The 20,545-nt window shown below is 39.3% G+C and overlaps 1 protein-coding gene across 1 annotated transcript in view; it reads left to right on the forward strand.

Annotated features, from left to right (window-relative positions):
• Positions 1–20,545, forward strand: part of LOC131140178 (leucine-rich repeat and fibronectin type-III domain-containing protein 5) — an 84,876-nt gene that overhangs the window by 32,314 nt on the left and 32,017 nt on the right. The window contains exon 2 of the mRNA XM_058090364.2: positions 2,855–2,954. The gene's annotated coding sequence lies outside the window, so the exon portion shown is untranslated. The remainder of the gene's footprint in view (positions 1–2,854; positions 2,955–20,545) is intronic.

The raw sequence follows: 20,545 nt of genomic DNA on the forward strand, positions 1-20,545 counted from the left end.
TATTAAAGCACTGTAGACATAAAATAACACCCCTAGGGTCACCATTACACTCCTATTATGGTTTATTTACAACACATTGCTCAACTGTAACATGCTGGATACAGGATCACTGCAGGGTCACAAGAGACGGTCACCGCTTTAAACATAGCCTGCTGCTGAGTTAATTAGTTATCCTACAATGTATTATTATTTATTCTAAACTTAAGAAGGGGCGTCAATGTGGGGGAAAAGGACAGGAATGGGAGGAGAACATTTTTCACTCTCTGACATGCCATGGTTGACTCCATGCAGTATGAAGATAATCTAGGTAATGTCATCAATGCCTCATCAATGTACATCAATACTACATATACCTGTAACTTGTCATTCAATATTTTCTACCGCTTATCCTCATGGGGGTCACGGGGGTGCTGGAGCCTATCCCAGTTTTCTTCGGGCGAGAGGCGGTGTGCACCCTAGACTGGTCGCCAGCCAATCACAGGGCACATATAGACAAACAACCATTCACAAGAATGAAGGAGCAATGGTCGAACTAACAAAGCTAAGCTAAGACAAAGTAAAAGGAGTGAACAAAAGACAGTCTGGTGTCCGAGTGTGTCAAGTATTGATGAGCAAGTGGCAACAGGTGTGCAGCAGGTGGCTCGGCCCCAGTGACTCCCCCCCCAAAAAGGAAAGAGTACTTCAACACAAACAAAAAAGCAATGGCAGCATCAAGACAAAAACATAAAATTGAGGTTATACGCAAATCCATTCAGATTTATTTGATTATTTGATCTGTAAATAAATATATTTCTTGTTGGTAAGCACAGACATAAGATGTTTCTCCGTCGGTCAACAGGGAGGTATTTTGGTTCACTCCCTTTTCCAAATACTCTCCTCATCCTGAGTGTCAAGGCTTCATTTTTATGGAGGACACTGGTTGTTATAGTGAATACAGCATCCTCCTCTTTGATTGAGTGCTGCTGACACCCAGTAAATACATGAAATACATTCATTATGCTTTTTCCTAAGTTGACCGAAATTGTTGAAGTGGCCTTAAATGTTTCAAGTATTAGTAATTTCAGGTAATTAGGACGGTGTCAGTGAAACTGGTCAACAATATTACAATATCGTTGGCTCGTGTTATGATTACACATATTATTTTTCCTTTGTTTCTATCTTAGCATTATTTGGTGAGTTTGCAGCCATGTTGTTCCGTCATGTTTTCATTCCTTCTTGTTTTTTTTTCATGTCAAGCTGCTGATTTCCCAAGGCCATTTTGGAGAACAATCACTCCTCTGTGGTTCTCTTTGTGATTTCTTCCCATATTTCTTCCATTTTGTACTGACTGTAAAACTGACTGTACAGTATATTGTAATTTTCATATCATGGAATTAAAGGATGTGCTTTTCCACAACAACAATAGAACGTAAAAAAAAAAAAAATCAAAGAATACAATTCGAACAGCAGAGAAGGCAGCAGTGGTGTTCGAGATCATGCTGTGAATGATGACGATGGCTGTGTTTGCATGAAAGATGAGGTAGAGTACAAGTCCATCAGACATTTTGATGATTCTGTTGGGTATCGTTGAGACAGGGGTCTGACCATTTCTGAGCCTAGTGACATCATAAGATGTAAATTAATAAGATTACGACCATCACAAACTTTGGGTCATACTGATTTTTTTTTTCTCATTTACAGTATGCCTTTATCTGTAACCATTTTCAAGCTACACCCTTTTGAAATACTAATATCGAAAGTGAATATTTTCTTGAAAAGTGCAAAAGAGAGTTTATTCAGATGTACAATTTGCTCCATGTAATGTAAGTACGCTGGAAATTACACTGAAAAAAATTAAAATTGTTAATTTTGTCTGTGAACACAATCCTTTATTGCTCTAATTAATGCTTTAAGTGTAATTCAAATGTTCTACTGCTATTAAAAAGACTAATGTTAGATAAGTAGATTTTTAGACTGGTGGGGTATATTTTAGCTTGATTGACATATTCAGTTCATTTGTAGCTGTTAATACATACAAATATATATAATGTTCTTTCATCTTTCTGTTTTTGAATACATCCATTTTTTATGCCACATATCCTCACTAGGGTCACAGGGGTATGCTGGAGCCTATCCCAGCTGACTTTGGGCGGGAGGCGGGGTACACCCCTGGACTGGTCGCCGGCCAATCACAGGACACATATAGACAAACAACCATTCATACTCACATTCATACCTATGGACAATTTAGAGTCGCCAATTAACCTAGCATGTTTTTGGAATGGGGGAGAAAACCGGAGTCCCCGGAGAAAACCCACACATGCACGGGGAGAACATGCAAACCCCACATAGGGATGCCCAAGCTGAGAATCGAACCCAAGTCTTCTCAATCTCCTGACTATGTGGCCAACATGCTAACCACACCGTGCGGACTCTGTTCATTAAATACAGTAGAAATGGTCATATTTCAGACATAGTTGTTAATCGTGATTAGTCATGATTAATTAGTTAAAAACTGATAAATCTGATTAAAATTGTTCATCATTTAACAGCCCTAATTATATCGGCCTTCTGGCCACATGCACTCACATTGCACAACTAGAGTTGCACAACACTCACAGACAACCCATGGAAAAATACTGGAAGACAACAACTGATGCACTGTTCTCTCTTAAGTTTTTAACTTTTTAGAGGGGCGGATCGACTGTTATATAGACTCGGTGTACTTTCACTCTGGGATCTTGGTGTGTGGTTTTGATTCTTCAGTATAAAAACAACGTATCAGACATCAAGCTGTAAGCAACACGAGAAAACCTTGCATGGTTTTATTAAGATGTACTCCAAACTTCTAAGTTTTTCTTTTTTTCTACACTAGGGAAACAACTGAAGAATTTCACCAGTACCCTCATCAATACCAATCTACGGTAACATGTGAATCCTGAAGTAGACTGACATCAGTTTTCACATCTCTCAAGGTAAGGATGCTCTACAGCTCTCAACACCTTTCCTCAACTCTGTCATGTTTTATGAATGCTTACGCATTTTCAGTCCAAACCCAGATAAATATACCCTGCACCGCTATGTTCACTTCAAGTCTTCTGAAAATGTTATTATTAAAATCATGCTATTGTCAGAAGACACATTTTTGGGGCACTTTAAAGCTTACAGCTGTCGTAGATTGCTACTGCAAATTCAGCTGTCTGATGAAAATACACTTGGTGTCTGATGCTTTCTCCATGCAATCAAGCGATCCTTATAAGAAAAAAAACATGCACCGCACCTCAGCATGCAAACATTAAAAAGAGATATTATATGCCGCAATTTTAGTTTCATGAAGAATGGAGGCAAGCCTGCAATGTTCTTTCAATTAGCATGGAAATGAGTATGACCCCTTTTGGCTGTTGTATCTCAGTGGGGATATACCATTGTGACTGAGGTGGCCCAATTTGGCTTTGACGCTGAAACGTAGCAGCCATTTAATCAGGCTAGGCTATGGAAATGAAGCTGACCCATTCTGGCAATTTCAATCAATATAGTCTATGAATATTTTGTTTGTTCTTGAAATTAATATATCTCATATTCAGTATGTGTACTATTTTTCCAAGATGGATTAAATTGTCTTATCAACAATAGATTATTTTCTGAATCTATCTCCTTTAAATTCATTCATTTTCTACCGCTTTTTCGTCACGAGGGTCGCGGGGGGTGCTGGAGCCTATTCCGGCTGTCTTCGGGCGAGAGGCAGGGTACACCCTGGACTGGTCGCCAGCCAATCACAGGGCACTTATAGACAAACAACCATTCACACTCACATTCATACCTATGGACAATTTGGAGTCGCCAATTAACCTAGCATGTTTTTGGAATGTGGGAGGAAACCGGAGTACCCGGAGAAAACCCACGCATGCACGGGGAGAACATGCAAACTCCACACAGAGATGGCCGAGGGTGAAATTGAACCCTGGTCTCTCCTTTAAATCGTGTTACAGATTTGCTCAGCTTTCTTCTTCCAAATTTCCCTTTCCTTTTTCTCTCTTGAGCTGGTTGAGCGATACAACCTTGGCACATCCCTCTGGGACATTCTAGACTGCTGAACTCAGCTTGAAAAAGGAAGCAGAAAGCAGGTTGAGGAAGACAAGACATTGGGCGTGGGAAAGGAGCCAGTCAAGGAGTCTGCATTTGTGAAACATATGTAATTTTCTTTTATAGCATTTACCCTCAAGGAAAATGACTTCTTGAATGTAAGTGAAGAGAGATAAAACACACTTTTTTGCATTTGTGAAAAAGTGGGAGTGTGTGAGCTGTATGGGATGTAGATTAATGCCTCAAGCAGTCTAATATCCTCTCTGGCCATAAGTAATATACTTCATATGCAACGTGTAGGGTCTCAAAGCCAATAACGTCATGCTTGTAGCAATTAACATGTGAGAAAACAGGCCTAATCATTCCTCCATCTTTATATCCTCAGACCCACTGATGTATTTTGAGATCTGTGGAGAGGACATACCAGGCTTTCTATAAAATCATAAAAATGTGGCATAATATTGGCACAATAATAACAGCCCTTGTCTTCACTAACCACTGCTCTCATGCTGCATCTAACAGTTCAACTAACCTTATTTCTGACCCTTGAAGCAATCAGTAGCAAAACGGGTTAACCCTGTTGACATATTCATCTTTGTAATCTATGTGATATCAATATGTCATGATGACAGATTGTTTTTTTTAATAATCCAGCAACCTGAAGGCAAGGCAAGTTTATTTATAGAGAACTATTTGTACACAAGGGCTGCACGGTGATCAAGTGGTTAGCTCAGAGGCCTCACAGCTTGGAGACCCTGTTCATTCCATCTCTGTATGGAGTTTGCATGTTCTCCCCGTACATGCATGGATTTTCTCCGGGTATTCCAGTTTCCTCTCAAAAACATGCTAGGTTAACTGGCGACTCAAAATTGTTCATAGGTATGAATGTGAGTGTGAATGGTTGTTTGTCTATATGTGCCCTGTGATTGGCTGGCGACCAGTCCAGGGTGTACCCCGCCTCTCGCCCGAAGTCACCTAGGATAGGCTCCAGCACCCTTCGCGACCCTTGTGAGGATAAGCGGTAGAAAATGAAATAATGAATGAATTTGTACAAGGTAAATTCAAAGTGCAGAATAGAATCATTTCATAAAATCACTCCTTAAAACTTCTAAACTCTAAACTTCTAAAAAAATTCCAACCTCATTACATTAAGTTCCATGAAATCATTCCATATAACATAAAAGTTAAAAATAATTAAAAGTGATGATTGTAAATAAATAAAAGTGTTTTCAAATGGATTTCAACATTACCAAAGCAGAGCCGTTTTAAATTATATTCTCTGAGGGACAGGAAGCCAGTGCAGAGACCTAAGGACCAGGACCGGTCTAATATGGTCATATTTCCTGGTTGTAGTCAGGACTCGAACAGCAGCATTCTGAATGTACTGTGGCTGTTTTACTGCTCATTTAGTGAGAAGGCCATGACTGTAGTCTAGCCCGCGGGGGGACAAAGGTATGGATTAGTCTAAGTCTGGCTTAGACACCGTTCCCTTGATTTTGGCAATGTTCTTGAGGCTGCTGATGTTGTTGATTTAATGTGGCCGTTTAAGTCCGAGTCCATTACGACCGCCAGATTTCCAACCTGATGATGTCAATTTCAGTTTTGTCTCAGTTTTGCTGGAAAAAATTGTTTTGCATCTACATACTGATCTGTGATCAGTGACAGAGTAAATCTGCAGGACCATGTTCACCTGCCGTGACACATAGATCTGAGTATCATCTGCAATATGAAGTCCATCCATCCATTGGATGGGGGGGGGGTGCTGCAGCCTATCCCAGCTGTCTTCAGGGTACACCCTGGACTTGTCGCCAGCCAATCACAGGGCACATATAGCCAAACAACCATTCACACTCACATTCATACCTATGGACAAATTAACCTATGCAAACTCCACACAGAGATGGCAGAGGGTGGAATTGAACCCTGGTCTCCTAGCTGTGAGGTCTGCGCACTAACCACTCGACTGCCATGCCGCCCCCAATATGAAGTCACAAAATTCTAAATAATGATTCAATTAGCACAGTATTATTCTATAGCATATAATACAATTACATATTAATATTATTTTGTTATTATTTCCCTTTTAATATAACTAATTTATGCACACAATAGAATTGGATCCAATAACTGAACGCAAGCGGATCTACAGATAAAGACTCAAGAACAGCTAGCGCGGATGTTTTGGTTCACTTGCTTCATCCTTCCTAACCTGCCAGTCAGACTCTTAAGAGACGATGCTTGTTTGTGTCTCTTGCTTTTTTTGTGGGTAATTGTCTTACTTCAGGGAAAAGTGTGAGAAAGATTGTGACACAAACAAGGAGAGATCAAAAAACACACTGCGTTTTATGTTTTTAATGAAAAAGAAGCGCTATACTTTTCATGGCTCTGTAGTTCAGTCAGAGGTTGACACATTTCAAGTCAGCATGAAACTCTTAACCTGACTTTGACTTGGACTTTTTCCATCACTTTATTTTTTATATTTATAGACTGAACATAAATCACCAAGCGCACTCCTTCTCACTACCTCTTCCTCGTTCTATGAGCAGGGTTTTTACAGATTTGACATTTCAAAATGCTTTTCAAAATTTTCTAAACTCAATAAATTGATATGTATCTTTGGAGCTGCAACAATCAATTGATGAATTAATGACACATCAAATATCCAATTAATCCACAACTATTTTGGTATTTGATAACCATTTTTTTCTGTGTTTAAGTCGCAATTTTTTGTTCTGCGTTGAATTATGTGGCTTGTACATTGATGCAGCTAAATTATGGCCAAAAATCAACATTTTCCATGATGCTTTCGGAAGTAGTGATGTGGAAGTTAATACCATGTTTTGAATTTTTATTGGTCTAATTACAACTAAATACATTACTTTGAACAATTTCCAAATTATTCTAATTGAGACATTAACCTGTGAATCTAAGAGTTCCTGTAAATCCTGCATGGAAGTATGAAGGGAAGTGGGACACGATGTATATATCATTATTTCACTTTAAAACGCATTACATTACATAATGGTGGGGATTAACATCCACCCATCCATCCATGCATCCATTTTCTATGCTGCTTATCCTCACTAGGGTTGCTATACCAGCTGTCTTTTGGGGGAGAGAGGCGGGGTACATCCTGGACTGGACGCCAGCCAATCACAGGGCACATATAGACAAACAACCATTCACATCCATACCTATGGACAACGTGCTAAATACTCATCCACCGTGCGGCCCAGGGATTAATTGTTGCATGTATTTATTTATTTTTTTACATAATTCATAATACATACTTTACATAATTCACAAATTTTTAAACCGCTACATAGTAGTCTTAATACGAATGGTGAAACGTATATTAACAGTTGCATCTGTCTTTCTTTATGTCACAGAGATGCAACTTACACGGCATTAAAACGCTTTAACACACTCGCTAAAACATGCATGGAAAAAAAAAACTAGAATCTTCTCCTTGACAGACCCTTACAGACTACAGCGTGTAGTATGATATTGTTTTACAAAGTCATAGCTTACAATGGTGTAAAAAAAAAATGCAGTTTCTTTCACTGTTTCTCTGCTGCAGCCGAGTGAGTGAAGCCGGAAGAGCGGCACCTCGCATGGCTGGTAAGACTGAAAAAGAAACAATGGTTTTGAAAATATTGCCATGTCTATTCTCACGAGGGCCGCGGGCGTGCTGGAGCCTTTCCCAGCTGTTTTCGGGTTGGGTACACCCTGGACTGGTCGCCAGCCAATCACAGAGCACATATAAACAAACAACCATTCACACTCACATTCATACCTATGGACAATTTGGAGTCGCCAATTAACCTAGCATGTTTTTGGATTGTGGGAGCAAACCGGAGTACCCGGAGAAAACCATGCATGCACGGGGAGAACATGCAAACTCACAGAGATGCCCAAGGGTGGAATCGAACTCGGATCTCCTAGCTGTGTGGCCTGCTTTTTGCCTAATATTATTTTTCTACAAATGATCCGAGGGACAAAAACACATTTGCACAATAACTACTGTTCTGAAAGGGCTACTCACAAAATATACCCAAACCTCTGCCAAAGACTGCCAGCAACAAAGTTAGAGCGCCTCGACGTATTTCCACAATGTACTGGGCTCCCTCCACAATAACAATCTTGGCTTGAAATGCCAATCAATGCAAAATATTTAAATTGTAAAACAAGACAATCAATAACCATGAGCATCATCAAGTCATGCTGAAGGACCGTTATTAAAGGGGAGTGTCGTTATCTGTTTGCATGTTATTAAGGTTAGAAAGAGATTCGGAGAAGTGGCAGTTTCTCACGTAGTGTGTTGCTTTGTAGACTTAACACGTTCAACCATTGTTTGAATTTTCACACTCACTGGTGTGTCAGGCAGAACCAATTCTACATCCTGTCTCCTGACATCTTTAAGTAGCTAGTAATTAATTATTGTTTATTATAACTCTCACTGTCTCTCTGCAGAAGCACTTACAAAACAGTACAACTTTCATACATTTTGGGAAAAACTTCAGCAAAATTAGGCTTTTTAAGTGTGTGGACAATCTACAAAGAAAATCCTGGGGTCATTCATTTTTATTCCAAGCAGAAACCAAGTTGCCTTCTCAAAACTTTCAGGGATTATTTGTTATCATATGAAGCCCGGATATACTAGTAATAGCCTTATGACAAGCACGAATTGTAGCACTAAAACATAAGAGATAAGAGTGCCCTCCAACCACCTACCCCTGTAATTGTGTCCCTGAGCAAAGAACTATTCTTGATGCAGCCACGTTCTGCTTGATCCCGAGGAATAGCATAACACTGCACAGAGGGCACAGTTGTAGATGCAATACCCATTTGTGTTACAAGGTCCATCTGACAAACCCATGCCACCTGAACCAAATAATGTTTTAATGTGTTCAAATGATTCCTTTTTGTGCTTTCCAATTTAGCAAATGTTATCCTCCATTGCCTCATATCCTTTTCAATATTAATACGTTTTGTCATACCTCAGATTGCTGACCTAAAGTTGACTGTTTTTTTTACTGCATCCCTTACACAGCACTCTCTTCTGCTATCTCTCCGTCTGCTTGATGCTATCGTTTTTCATTGTCTCCCATCCTGCGATCAGTTACCGATGAGGACCATTCTCTTTCTCCCTGCCTTGTCTCTTTTGAGAAACTTGTTCCGACGTTATAGGGTTTCAACCCGCATGAGGTATATGGATCAGTTTCAGGAAGCCTGTGAGGATTAGATAACAATTAATTGTATTGTTAATTTTATATTGTAAGCAGTGGTCTCAATTGAGTGCTCTATACTTTAAAGTTTACCCAAAATCCCACATTCTTTCTTCAGTATACACATCAGGTGTTAGGTTGTATTTATGTGAATATTTCCAGCGAATTGGTTTTTATCGGATTCTCAAAGGGGTCTAAAACTGGTTAGGAACTAGACAGCCACAAAGACATACGTGCCTTCCAGGAACAAGGAAGGATAATAACCTTGCTTCAATGCCTGTATTCACCCTGAAGCAACAGCAGCGTCCTCACAGTTTTCCAAGCACTCCTATCTGCGTCACCATTGTCCACTTAGCCCAAACGTCATAGATAGATAACTTTTTGATTTTAACATTCTAATTGGCTTTTTTCACCTCTAGCTGGCAGGACACAATGACCTTGGATCTGTTTAAAGTGTGGACATAGAAAGTGGCAGTTATGTAAGTCTTTTGAAAAGCTTGTTGTTCATTGCCTCTTCCTGACAAATAGTGACATTCAGACGACTGCAATTCTATATCTAATATAATGATACAAAATATATAGAAAAAGAAAATCCATGCACATGAGTCTATCCGCTTCCGCTACACACAAACAAAAACAAGGAGATGAAGAAATTACAGTAGTATTACAATAGTTGCAATCGCACCAAATACAGCATAACACCAGCTCTGTAGTAGGGATGAGCCGGATAATGCATTTTTGCTGAGTATGAGCATGAAAAGAGCAGAGCTCATCATTATCCATAATCATTCATTCATTCATTCATTTTCTACCACTTTTTCCTCACGAGGGTCGCGGGGGTGCTGGAGCCTATCCCAGCTGTCTTTGGGCGAGAGGCGGGGTACACCCTGCTAAACAGGGCACATACGTATAGACAAACAACCATTCACACTCACATTCATACCTATGGACAATTTGGAGTGGCCAATTAACCTAGCATGTTTTTGGAATGTGAGAGAAAACCCACACATGCACAGGGAGAACATGCAAACTCCACACAGAGATGGCCGAGGGTGGGCTTGAACTCAGGTCTCCTAGCTGCGAGGTCTGTGTGCTAACCACTCGACCGCCAAACAGCCCATAACTAATTAGAATAATTCACACTCACATTCATACCTATGGACAATTTGGAGTGGTCAATTAACATAGCATGTTTTTAGAATGTGGGAGGAAACCGGAGTACCCGGAGAAAACCCATGCATGCACGGGGAGAACATGCAAACTCCACACAGAGATGGCGGAGGGTGGAATTGAACCCTGGTCTCCTAGCTGTGAGGTCGGCGCGCTAACCACTCGACCGCCATGCCTATCCATCCATAATCATGATGAAGAAAAATCCTCATTGGGTTTGTATACTATTCTCTATACTTGTTATGAATTATTATTATTTTTTTAATCCTCATTATTTACGTATTGACTCTTGACACTATTACTGGCCAGTCACTCACAGCGACCGCACCTCCCAGATTCTGCAGGCTGCAGACAAACAATAAACACAGCAACTTCTGATCAATCCATGTCAATTTCAGACTTAAAATAATGTACAGATTTAAGCCCCACCCATTTCAGGTTAAAGTACGACCAACGTTGGGTTATGTCCCGCCCACTCCCCGCTGATGATACACACGTACACTTGACAACATATAAACACAAGCTGCATTTAGCCTAGATGTCATGTAGTCACACACGCACAGTAGTGATCTGTGTTTAACCTACATACTCTGGTGATTAGCCAGTTGCTGTTGAAGTCTCCACACATCAAAAGCAACAAAGCCCAAGCATGGCAGTTTACTTTGTGTCACACTTGTATGATGCCACATGCAAATGCTATTATGCTCATATTATACTCCCTTACCATAGCCAATAACACACGGAGAGCTGCTTGATACAAACATTGTTATACAACTAATGGGAACTAAACATTTTGGGGGAACTTTTTCTTCAATAGACTTGCTCAAGAGAACGATTGCAAAGGCTCAAAGATTTTGGAACCATTCAGAGTTGGAAACTTTCCAACTCCATTAGATTTTGATTTGTTTGTTCAGTGAACATGAAAATGATTGAATGTTGTTATCCTCAGTACGTTTTTAGCCTTAAAAACCATCAGTGTGTGCAATGGCAGGTTGAAAAAAAAGTATATCCGTGGGGTGTGGACTCAATAGCACTTTTGCAATTGTGTGTTACTGTATGTACATAGGTTTTAGGATTGTATAGTCTAGATTATCATTCATCGGGTTGTTTTAATGTAAAAACTATCAAGTTATCTTAAATAGCTTATTTTCTGTCCTATTGCACAATACGAGTGTAAAAGTGATTATAGGGGTATTGTTACATGTCTGATGGTCTCTTATAATGTCAAAAAATGAAGGTCCTGAACAGGTTTTCTATGTTCTAACTTTGAAAACATTTGATTTATGAAAATTTAAAAAATCCATACTTCATGTCTAGCTCCAAGTAACCACGATAGATGAGGGCTGACTGTAAATTGACTCGCTTGTATAAAGATGCACAGACTTCTTCAGGCATTATATAAGTCTGCAATTGACATGGATTGATCAGAAGTTGCTACAGTATATACGTACATTGTTTATTATTCAGCTATATGTGTACTTTGTATGTGTGTAAGTGATCCCTGAGACTTTATTCTTTAATTATTTTTAATGAGCTGTGCGGAGTTGGTCTCCCTGTGCATGCGGTACTCCAGTTTCCTCCCACATTCCAAAAACATGCTAGGTTAATTGGCGACTCCAAATTGTCCATAGGTATGAATGTGAGTGTGAATGGTTGTTTGCCTATATGTGCCCTGTGATTGGCTGGCGACCAGTCTAGGGTGTACCCCGCCTCTCGCCCGAAGACAGCTGGGATAGGCTCCAGCACCCCCCGCTACCCTCATGAGGATAAGCGGTAGAAAATGAATGAATGAAAGAATGTGCGGAGTTGGTTATTCATGCAAACATGGCAAACAGGAAATAATCTATCAGTCTTGTTGACTGTATTTTTTGTCATAAGCACCGCATTCATTACTACATTCAGTTTTACGACTGACTTTATATCAGCAGCGAGCAAGCAGATGAAAAGAAACAAACATCGTCAGTGACTGATGCACGACCGTTCCTGTTGTCTTGTAAAATGCACTGTGTACTAAAAGATTAAAAGATGCATACAGCAACGGATTGAGAGGGGTGTGATATTAAGCTTATGTCAGGATGCAGGATGTTTGATGCCACTCTTGTGCTACTGTGCAAGTGTACCTAATGTTGTATGTGACTGGCCAATCACAGAGCAGGAAGAGTGAATACATAATGAGCATTTTCTTTCAACACGAATACAGATCATGACGAAATGTACTCAGGGATACTTAGGGATACTTGTTTATAACGAATATCCGGCTCATCTCACAACCTACTTTTCAATAATTGCCATGAGCCTTCTTTCTTTTTGTGAGTTTCTTCGTCAGTTCAGTTAACTTTCACTGATGCAGCAACGGCAGTGTCCCAAATACTGTTCACATTGCTGTGTTCTCTTCCCTCACAAATCTGATGCTTGTGATTTAGAATCTGACAAATCCTCAATAGGATTTCAATCAGGTGAGGAAGGGATCATTATTTGAGGTCCATAAATTCTATGAGAAATCTGTCTGCTCTGGATCATCTGGATCATGGTTACCTGGTAGATTTACTTGCTTCTTTCTTCTCAAGCGTTTTTATCTTTTTTGTATGTTACTTGTACTCCTGTTGACTATTTCCAAGAAAAGAAAACATTTGACGGTCTAGTGGTCACGTCTCCGCAGTTTAGCTATTTCATCATTCGTTGCATTCATCTGGAATGCATTTTATCATATTGACGTCTGATTTTCTGATTTTACTTGAGGCAGTGAAGCTGCCTAAGACTTGTTTAGTTGCATATTCATAAACTAAGGTATTCTGCACACACGTTATAGTCTGAAATGCATGGAGAAAGTTAACAAAAGGGCATAGCAACACTACAATATTACACATTACTGATATAGAAATATATAAAAATTACAGATTGTGTTTGTTCAAGAACAAACCAAACAAGGATATCTTTGTCATTATGCAATCAGTTCCACGCATGTGCGAGATCTACATCACTTCCTTCATTCTGGAATATTTATAACAGCACATGTGCAACGTAAATTTATGAACATAAAGGCTCAATAACATATACTGTATGTAATATATTGGGTTGTTCACATGTCACATACGTAAACTTCATAGTAAACTTCAATAGCATTTAATTTCAAGGGGTACCACCGGAATAGGCTGCATAGAAGATGAATGAATTGGACCTTACTGATTTGTGCTAAGGTTCAGATTCCACACAGTTTAGAAATGGTATGAGTGTTTGTTAGTGTCTGTTAAAAGGTGGTGTCTGTAAATAATAGAAAAGCGTGCTCATGTTCAAATCAGTCTAAATAATTCAAGAAAACCCGCACGCACAAATCCACTATCCCCGTGACACACGGTTTGCATGCCACAATACAACCTGTGGTTGGTTTCTGTTGGCCTGTCATCTTCTCTTGCTCTCGCTTGCTGTATCTCATTTCTTATTGAGGTTTTATGCATGGAATATTACAAGGTTAAGACACCTTTTTTTGGGGCAGTCAACATCTCAGTGGGCTGGCTCTGGACCAGCATTTGCCATCTTCTGTTTCAAACTGTTGTTTTTGTATGTAAGTACAGCCTGAGCTCATAGGGTGATTGTATGAAAGCTATTTATTATACGTTAATAACAACAGTAGGGACTACAAAAGAAGCCATGTCAAAGGGTCTCTAGAACTACTCAACAATTTAATCTATATGTTAAGTCCTCTGTTGTTCCAAGTGTGTTCTTGTGCTATAAATACTCAAAGACGTTAAGTCAGACAGGCAGGCCTAAAAGACATCATCCTGTTAAGACGATGTCAGATACAGTAAATAAACAGGCTCATTAATAATGCAATTGTTAAAATAACACTGCCTTTGTGCTGTTATAAATGGTAATGGTTGTCTTTATTTATATAGCTGTATTGTTTTTGCTCTTATTTTCCATTAATTAGATCATATTCACATTCTCGTTTGTTAGAATTGTGGTCAAGATCATTGGTCAGGAAAAGTCAATAAAAAAATAAATAAAAAAAGAAGTCATTGCCTTTCATAGCCTTAACGGCTAATTTGTGGACCCAACCAGATGTAAAGAAGTTATGTCTTCATTATAGTTCTATAACTCCTTGTAAGTATCGAAGGAAGTGTGGGAGCAGCAAGATTGTTCAAAATAGCAGCTTTGGTGATGTTGGACAATCGTTTAAATCCTCAGAAAAGTCTTTCTTTTTAATAGTGTATAGATCTACTCCATCACGTTTACATACTTTTGAAGATATCCGGCCTGTATATTTGGTGTTAAACCTTCATAATACCATTTTTCTGTGGTAACTGAACCACATTGAATCCTATTGAATGTTTGCCCCCTGAAATCAAACCCGGCGGTGATGCGGACCGGCTGCAGGTCATGTGATTGCAAGGCAGCAGTAGGACACTCACTGCAATTCACATAATGAGAGATGACAAATGTTGAGTTGAAATGTGTTCAGCTGTTCAAGATGGCAGTCCATATACACAATGTTTTCTTCTAGTGACACATATGACATTAGGTGAAAACATGTCACAAAGTGTCACATCTCAGCTTAAAATAGAGCACTCGGTATCTTGGAAGGTTGTACTTGTTGACTGCACTATTTTTTTTTTACCATGTCTTTGGAAGACCTAATGCCATATCTTTTCTGAAATCTGCATTTAGTATTTATTACTCCCACTCTGTGGTGCGTTCATTGTGTGTGACTTTTGAGAAGAGGAGAAGAAATTATGACATCTATGGGATGGAATAGATGAAATGCTCCGTGCCAATGTGAAAAACACAACATAATTGCTTCAGTGTCTACTCTGATATTGAAACAACCACTCATTCTGCAGCGCCATTGCAAAATAGCTGCTACAATGCCAGAAAAATCCTATTATTTTTAGTCTCTTGTCATGTTGCTGTGCCAACATAGATGTTGCAATGCTAGAGAAACTGAGTGGCAAGCACTGAGATGAGGAAATATGCTCAAATATTCCTCTTGCCATCTTTTTTTTTTTTTGTAATTGCGTAGAAGAAGAAAGATGACAATATATTTCCTGCTCACACACTCTTACTTTGTCTGCTGTCAGAGGCATTAGCGCATTACAGCAGAAAATGAGATTGTGGATAGACAAGAGAGGCAGGGATGAATACTTCCACACTCCCTACAGCTTTTTCAAACAGAATATACCCAAACAACACATAAAAAAATGTGGCATTACAAGATTCCATAACATCACCTGTTTAATACAATTTACTATTCTGCTGATAGATAAAGCTATGTGTGTTTGTGTGCATGTATGTGCATGTGTGTTCTCGGGTTTGTGTGTATATTCTTATGTAAGCATCGAGCCTCCTCATGCCTCCAGGACAATGATGGAAACAGTTTGTCATCCTCCCACCTTTCTGTGTCTTTCTCCTCCTCCCCATTCCACCATTCAGCTATGAAAATCCCTGTTGCATAGTGGGAACACTTCAAGGGCAACCTTGCCGTGGCCTCATTACAGAAAGCAAATTAATTACTGATGTCAAGTGCATGTAGAAAACACTGTACTTATGCCTGAGGCATTGTCACTACCTGTCAGATGTTACACCTGCCAAATCATTGAAAGCATTTGCCATCAGTCTTTCTTCAAGTACAGGTTGGCAGCATTAATTTGTTCCACAAAGTCAGACTCTAACCGAAACAGCAGCTAACCATATATATATATGTATTCCCATAAGAAATAATATACATCCATTTCAGTTTTACAATTATAGTTTTACATGCAGAAAACAATTTGAAATGCATTTAAATACAAAGAAATGCATGAAAGGGATAAATGAACATTCAATGTAAGGATGTGATTCTTGATGTGACTGTTGCCAAAGACATGATCAACGACTTCCTGTTGGTGGAGCCAAACAAAGTTGCAAGAGCCAGCAAGGTGAGAAACACAACTGAATTCAAGCAATAACTCATGGCACAAGAGGAAGGTTTTGTTGAAGAGGGAGGTGTTGATCTCATCGCCGCATTGTGTCTTTGACAACAGTCAGACAGGTAAATTAAAAACATGAGGTGCGCCATATTGTATTATGAATGTACTGGAGGCAAAACCACGCTAACTGAGGTTCCACTTCCACACTACTAACTATAGACTGCAAAGAAGAAAAAGAGGAGTACTGTATTTGCGGTTGTTTCAACTTCCAGTTTAAATTGTTAATGGCCATAAAGTCCGTCATCATGTGGAGCATTAATTATTCTCTGCTTAAACCCCATTGGCTTTAAAAACATCTACAATTAGACCACATCTTAAAAAGAACCCTTCCACAATACACAGTCATCAATGGCATCCTGGTGACTGCTGACCACTTAATCCTTACTCCTCATCCTCTTTACTTACAGCTGCATTCGTGCATTTGTGCATTCCACCTCACCACTCCTCTTCCACTGCCTTCCTGAAAAACTGGTAGATGCTTTTGCCTCTTCTGGGCTGACATATCGTAACACATGTCTCATTTGCATCCCTGGCATGAGCCTTCAAAAATTCTAAAACACTGAAAATAGTGCTGCCAGGATCCTGATGAGGGAGTAGAAATATGAGCACAGACGCCAATCCCTCGGACACTTCATAAACTGTTTACTTATCCATCAGTGCATTCATGAAATGCCTGACAATGCTTCACTGATCTAGTGTAGTGATCTATATACTTGACACAAGCTGTGTAACAGATTGTTTAGTTGTTCAAAAAGTGTAGTGTTTCCTACCAACGTGATTCAGTCCATTGCTGTCACTCTTTTTGTCGTAAATGTTTTAGAATTAATACATGCGACCCTGTTTAGACTGTGTGAATTACATTTTCTCTCCCATTTAATGTTTAAGGCCCTCTTTTTACCCCAAAATAAATATTTTGCATGTCACTCTAAAGTTTGAGTACATTAACATGCATACAGCCTACCACGAGCACTATATCTATCTGTATCTGTATTGAATGGTTTGATATAGGTGGCACGGTTTGGTACACGTGTATGGAACGCTCGGCCGGGTGATCATGTGTCATTCCTCCCTTGCTGCAGCTAGCTGCTCATCACCCGTTAACTTATGGTTTTTACAGTGTGGTGTACTCAAAGTGTTTGAAATCACTGCACCAATTCCATTGCATTTTGTTCTAGGAATCATCCTTGAATCTTTTTTGCACACTCTTCAGGCTTGCGGAGGTGCCTTGCATGCCTGGATCTCCGCCGCCACTTTTTACCTGCACTTGTATTTGATTGCTGAGAAAATGCTATAAAATGATATACAGTTTATACATACTGTATTAAAGACTGGCTTGAATGCCATTTATTTGAAAGGCTGGGTTCATAGCTATCGAGATTTAAAGACATGGGACTTGGGAAAAGTAACATTGTGCTTTAATTATTTAACTAGTCAATTCACGCAACTTCCAATCCCCGCAAATTATGTGCTGTCTCACAACTTTGTCCAAATGTCCTCACTTTGCTGACAAAGATGTGGATGCGTAATGATAATCTCTCATCATATCTTATATACCAACAAAAATCACAGCAATAGATCACATTAAATGGTTCATCAATGAAATCAACGAAAGTGATTATAAACTCTGTGCAGTATGTTGGAACATGAACAGCGGTTGAACAATCGGCAAACACATTTCAACCGTAAAACACACTGACAATGTCTGCCGCTTGTGGATGACAGAGCAGACAGCAAACAATAATGGAGCCTTTGGTGGTGTTTGTTTTATAAATTATGCATGCATTTGTGTGAATTCCCCAACAATCACAAAAAAAAACACTAACACAGCAAAACTAAGTATACATTAACCATGATGGCAGTATATTATGCTTCATGGGTACTAAGGCTACTGTTATGTGCAATTGAGTTCTTTATTTTAGGTCTTTAGAGAAACCAAAACAGAATAAAAACAAATGTGAGGCTTTGATTTTTGCAATGCAATGACAACTGTTGCATATTTGTGTCAAGGAGGAACCACATTTTAATGGAAATGGAAAAACACTTCCTGTAATCCCTGTATGTTTGTACATTTGTGTGCATAAAATAAGTCTTTACTTGCAAGGGTTGTCTTCAGCCATGAGGCTCCTGTTTGTGTTGCTCAGTATGCAGGTAATTAGCTGTTCTAGACCTTAGAATTTCAAACCATTGCATTGATATTTCATATTAAAATCAGCATAACCCATGTTCAAGTAGACTTTGTAGCCCTGAACAACATAAACACTAGGGCTGATGGGATTTATGGGATGATAGTCAAATGACACTCCTCCGAAGTTGCCGATTATTTTAAAGGAGACCTATTGACCTATTTTCGACCCTTTGTATTGAGTTGTGAACTCCTATAGAGCAGCTACACACCATAACCCGCACAGAAAGCTGTCTAGATCTTCCAGAATCTGCACCTATTCCAGCTGTATTTACTTGGATTTCCAAATTGTCTGTTTCAATTCATTCCACCCACGGACTGCCTCCAGGCACGGCCACTACCTTGTGATTGGTCACACTCCCAAGTGTTCCCGAGGACAATCTACTGCTGAACCCCACTTTCTAATTTTGGCAGTATAGGAGTTGATAATAAAGGGATACACGAATAAACCCTTTGTAGAGATACTTGAAAAGTGTCTAGGAGCTAAACATAGCTCATGAGCTACTGGCTGGAGACCCCCGACTTGGTGGGGGACGGGGCCTACAGCTTGTACGCACTCACTGTGATGTCACAAAGAGCCTGTGTTGGAAAAAAAATGTCTGAAACCGAGTGTTTAGAGTCATCCCAAACTTCCAAATGACTCACTGTGCAAACCTCATTATCTGAAACGTTGGCATTATTTAACATGAGAACAACATTTATAGGTCATCAAAGAACAAAATGGATAATAGGTCCCCTTTAAGACACCCCTAATAAGCACAGTTTTCAGCATGATGCTAAAAACAATCAGTTCACTCCAAAAATCCATACAATGGCATTTTGCCTAATTGTGCATATAACTGTTCTCCATGGCCGTCTTTACTGATTGACTATTGGGCATATACAATGGCCTGCAGTTGTATACTGCTTGTGTGTAGCTGTTTGAGCTTATAGTGTGCCTAAAGCAGCATTTACCAGGAGATAGGCGCATCTCAATCGAACTGCATGTCTCGGTTTCTTTGTTTCTGTTGAGTGCAACCATTTGAAACACAGATGCCCAGCAGCCAGAAAACAGTTTACACAAAAGGCTGTCTGTGCTGCCTTAGGCTAGACTTATGCCATTAAACAATACCTACTTCCTTCCCAGCTGTACATTAAGAATGCTGTTGTGATGTGCATTCAGGTCTGCTATTATAGCAGACAGCAGCCTTGTATTGTGTTCAATATGTTTTCTTATGTTTGAATTGTACGTATTAAGATCAAGTCAAACTCAAGTAAAAATGTTGTTATATTTGTTTTTAATAAAAAAACATCTACTTTGGTGTTGACTTAAAGAAAACACACCAATCATTGCGGCACCAGGAATGTCTGAATTAACAGTAGTGTACATGCGATGTGTAGTGTGCCGTGGAAACCAATACAACGTGCTGCTGCAACATTGTGACACTTGATTTTCTTCATATATTTTGTAGTACAGTTGTACTTGTCAAAGCCTGTGGGTCGATCACTTTTGTCATGACTCAATGTTAAAGCAATGGGAACTAAAGGGAATATTTTCCGGTATGAAATTGCTGAGGAATTTGTATAATGTCCCTCATCTTTGGTTGCAAAGTGCAGTTGTAGATCGTATAATTTAAAGTAAATAATTAATCATGGCAAGCTATACCACCTTCTGTTCAAGCTGATTTGTATTTTTTACAAATTTTCTATACTCATTGTTAATGTATTCTTAAACAGAACCTATTATGTTTTTTTTTTCAATTGTCTGACCTGTAAATGTATTCTCGTGTTAAACGAAGTTTCAGATAATGATGTTTTCACATTTGAAAGTGAGCCCTGAAAGAAGTTTGGAATGGCTCAAAATGCTTGGTTTCAAAAGGCGTGGTAACTCTGCCCCTTTGTGATGTCACAGAGGGGCACGTCTGGAAGCATACACGTGCTCTGCCCTCCCTTTTTTATTT

The sequence above is a fragment of the Doryrhamphus excisus genome, linkage group LG14 (genome assembly GCF_037039965.1).
Source record: "Doryrhamphus excisus strain RoL-2023G ecotype Guam linkage group LG14, RoL_Dexc_Guam_v1.1, whole genome shotgun sequence".
NCBI classification, from domain to species: Eukaryota; Metazoa; Chordata; class Actinopteri; order Syngnathiformes; family Syngnathidae; genus Doryrhamphus; species Doryrhamphus excisus.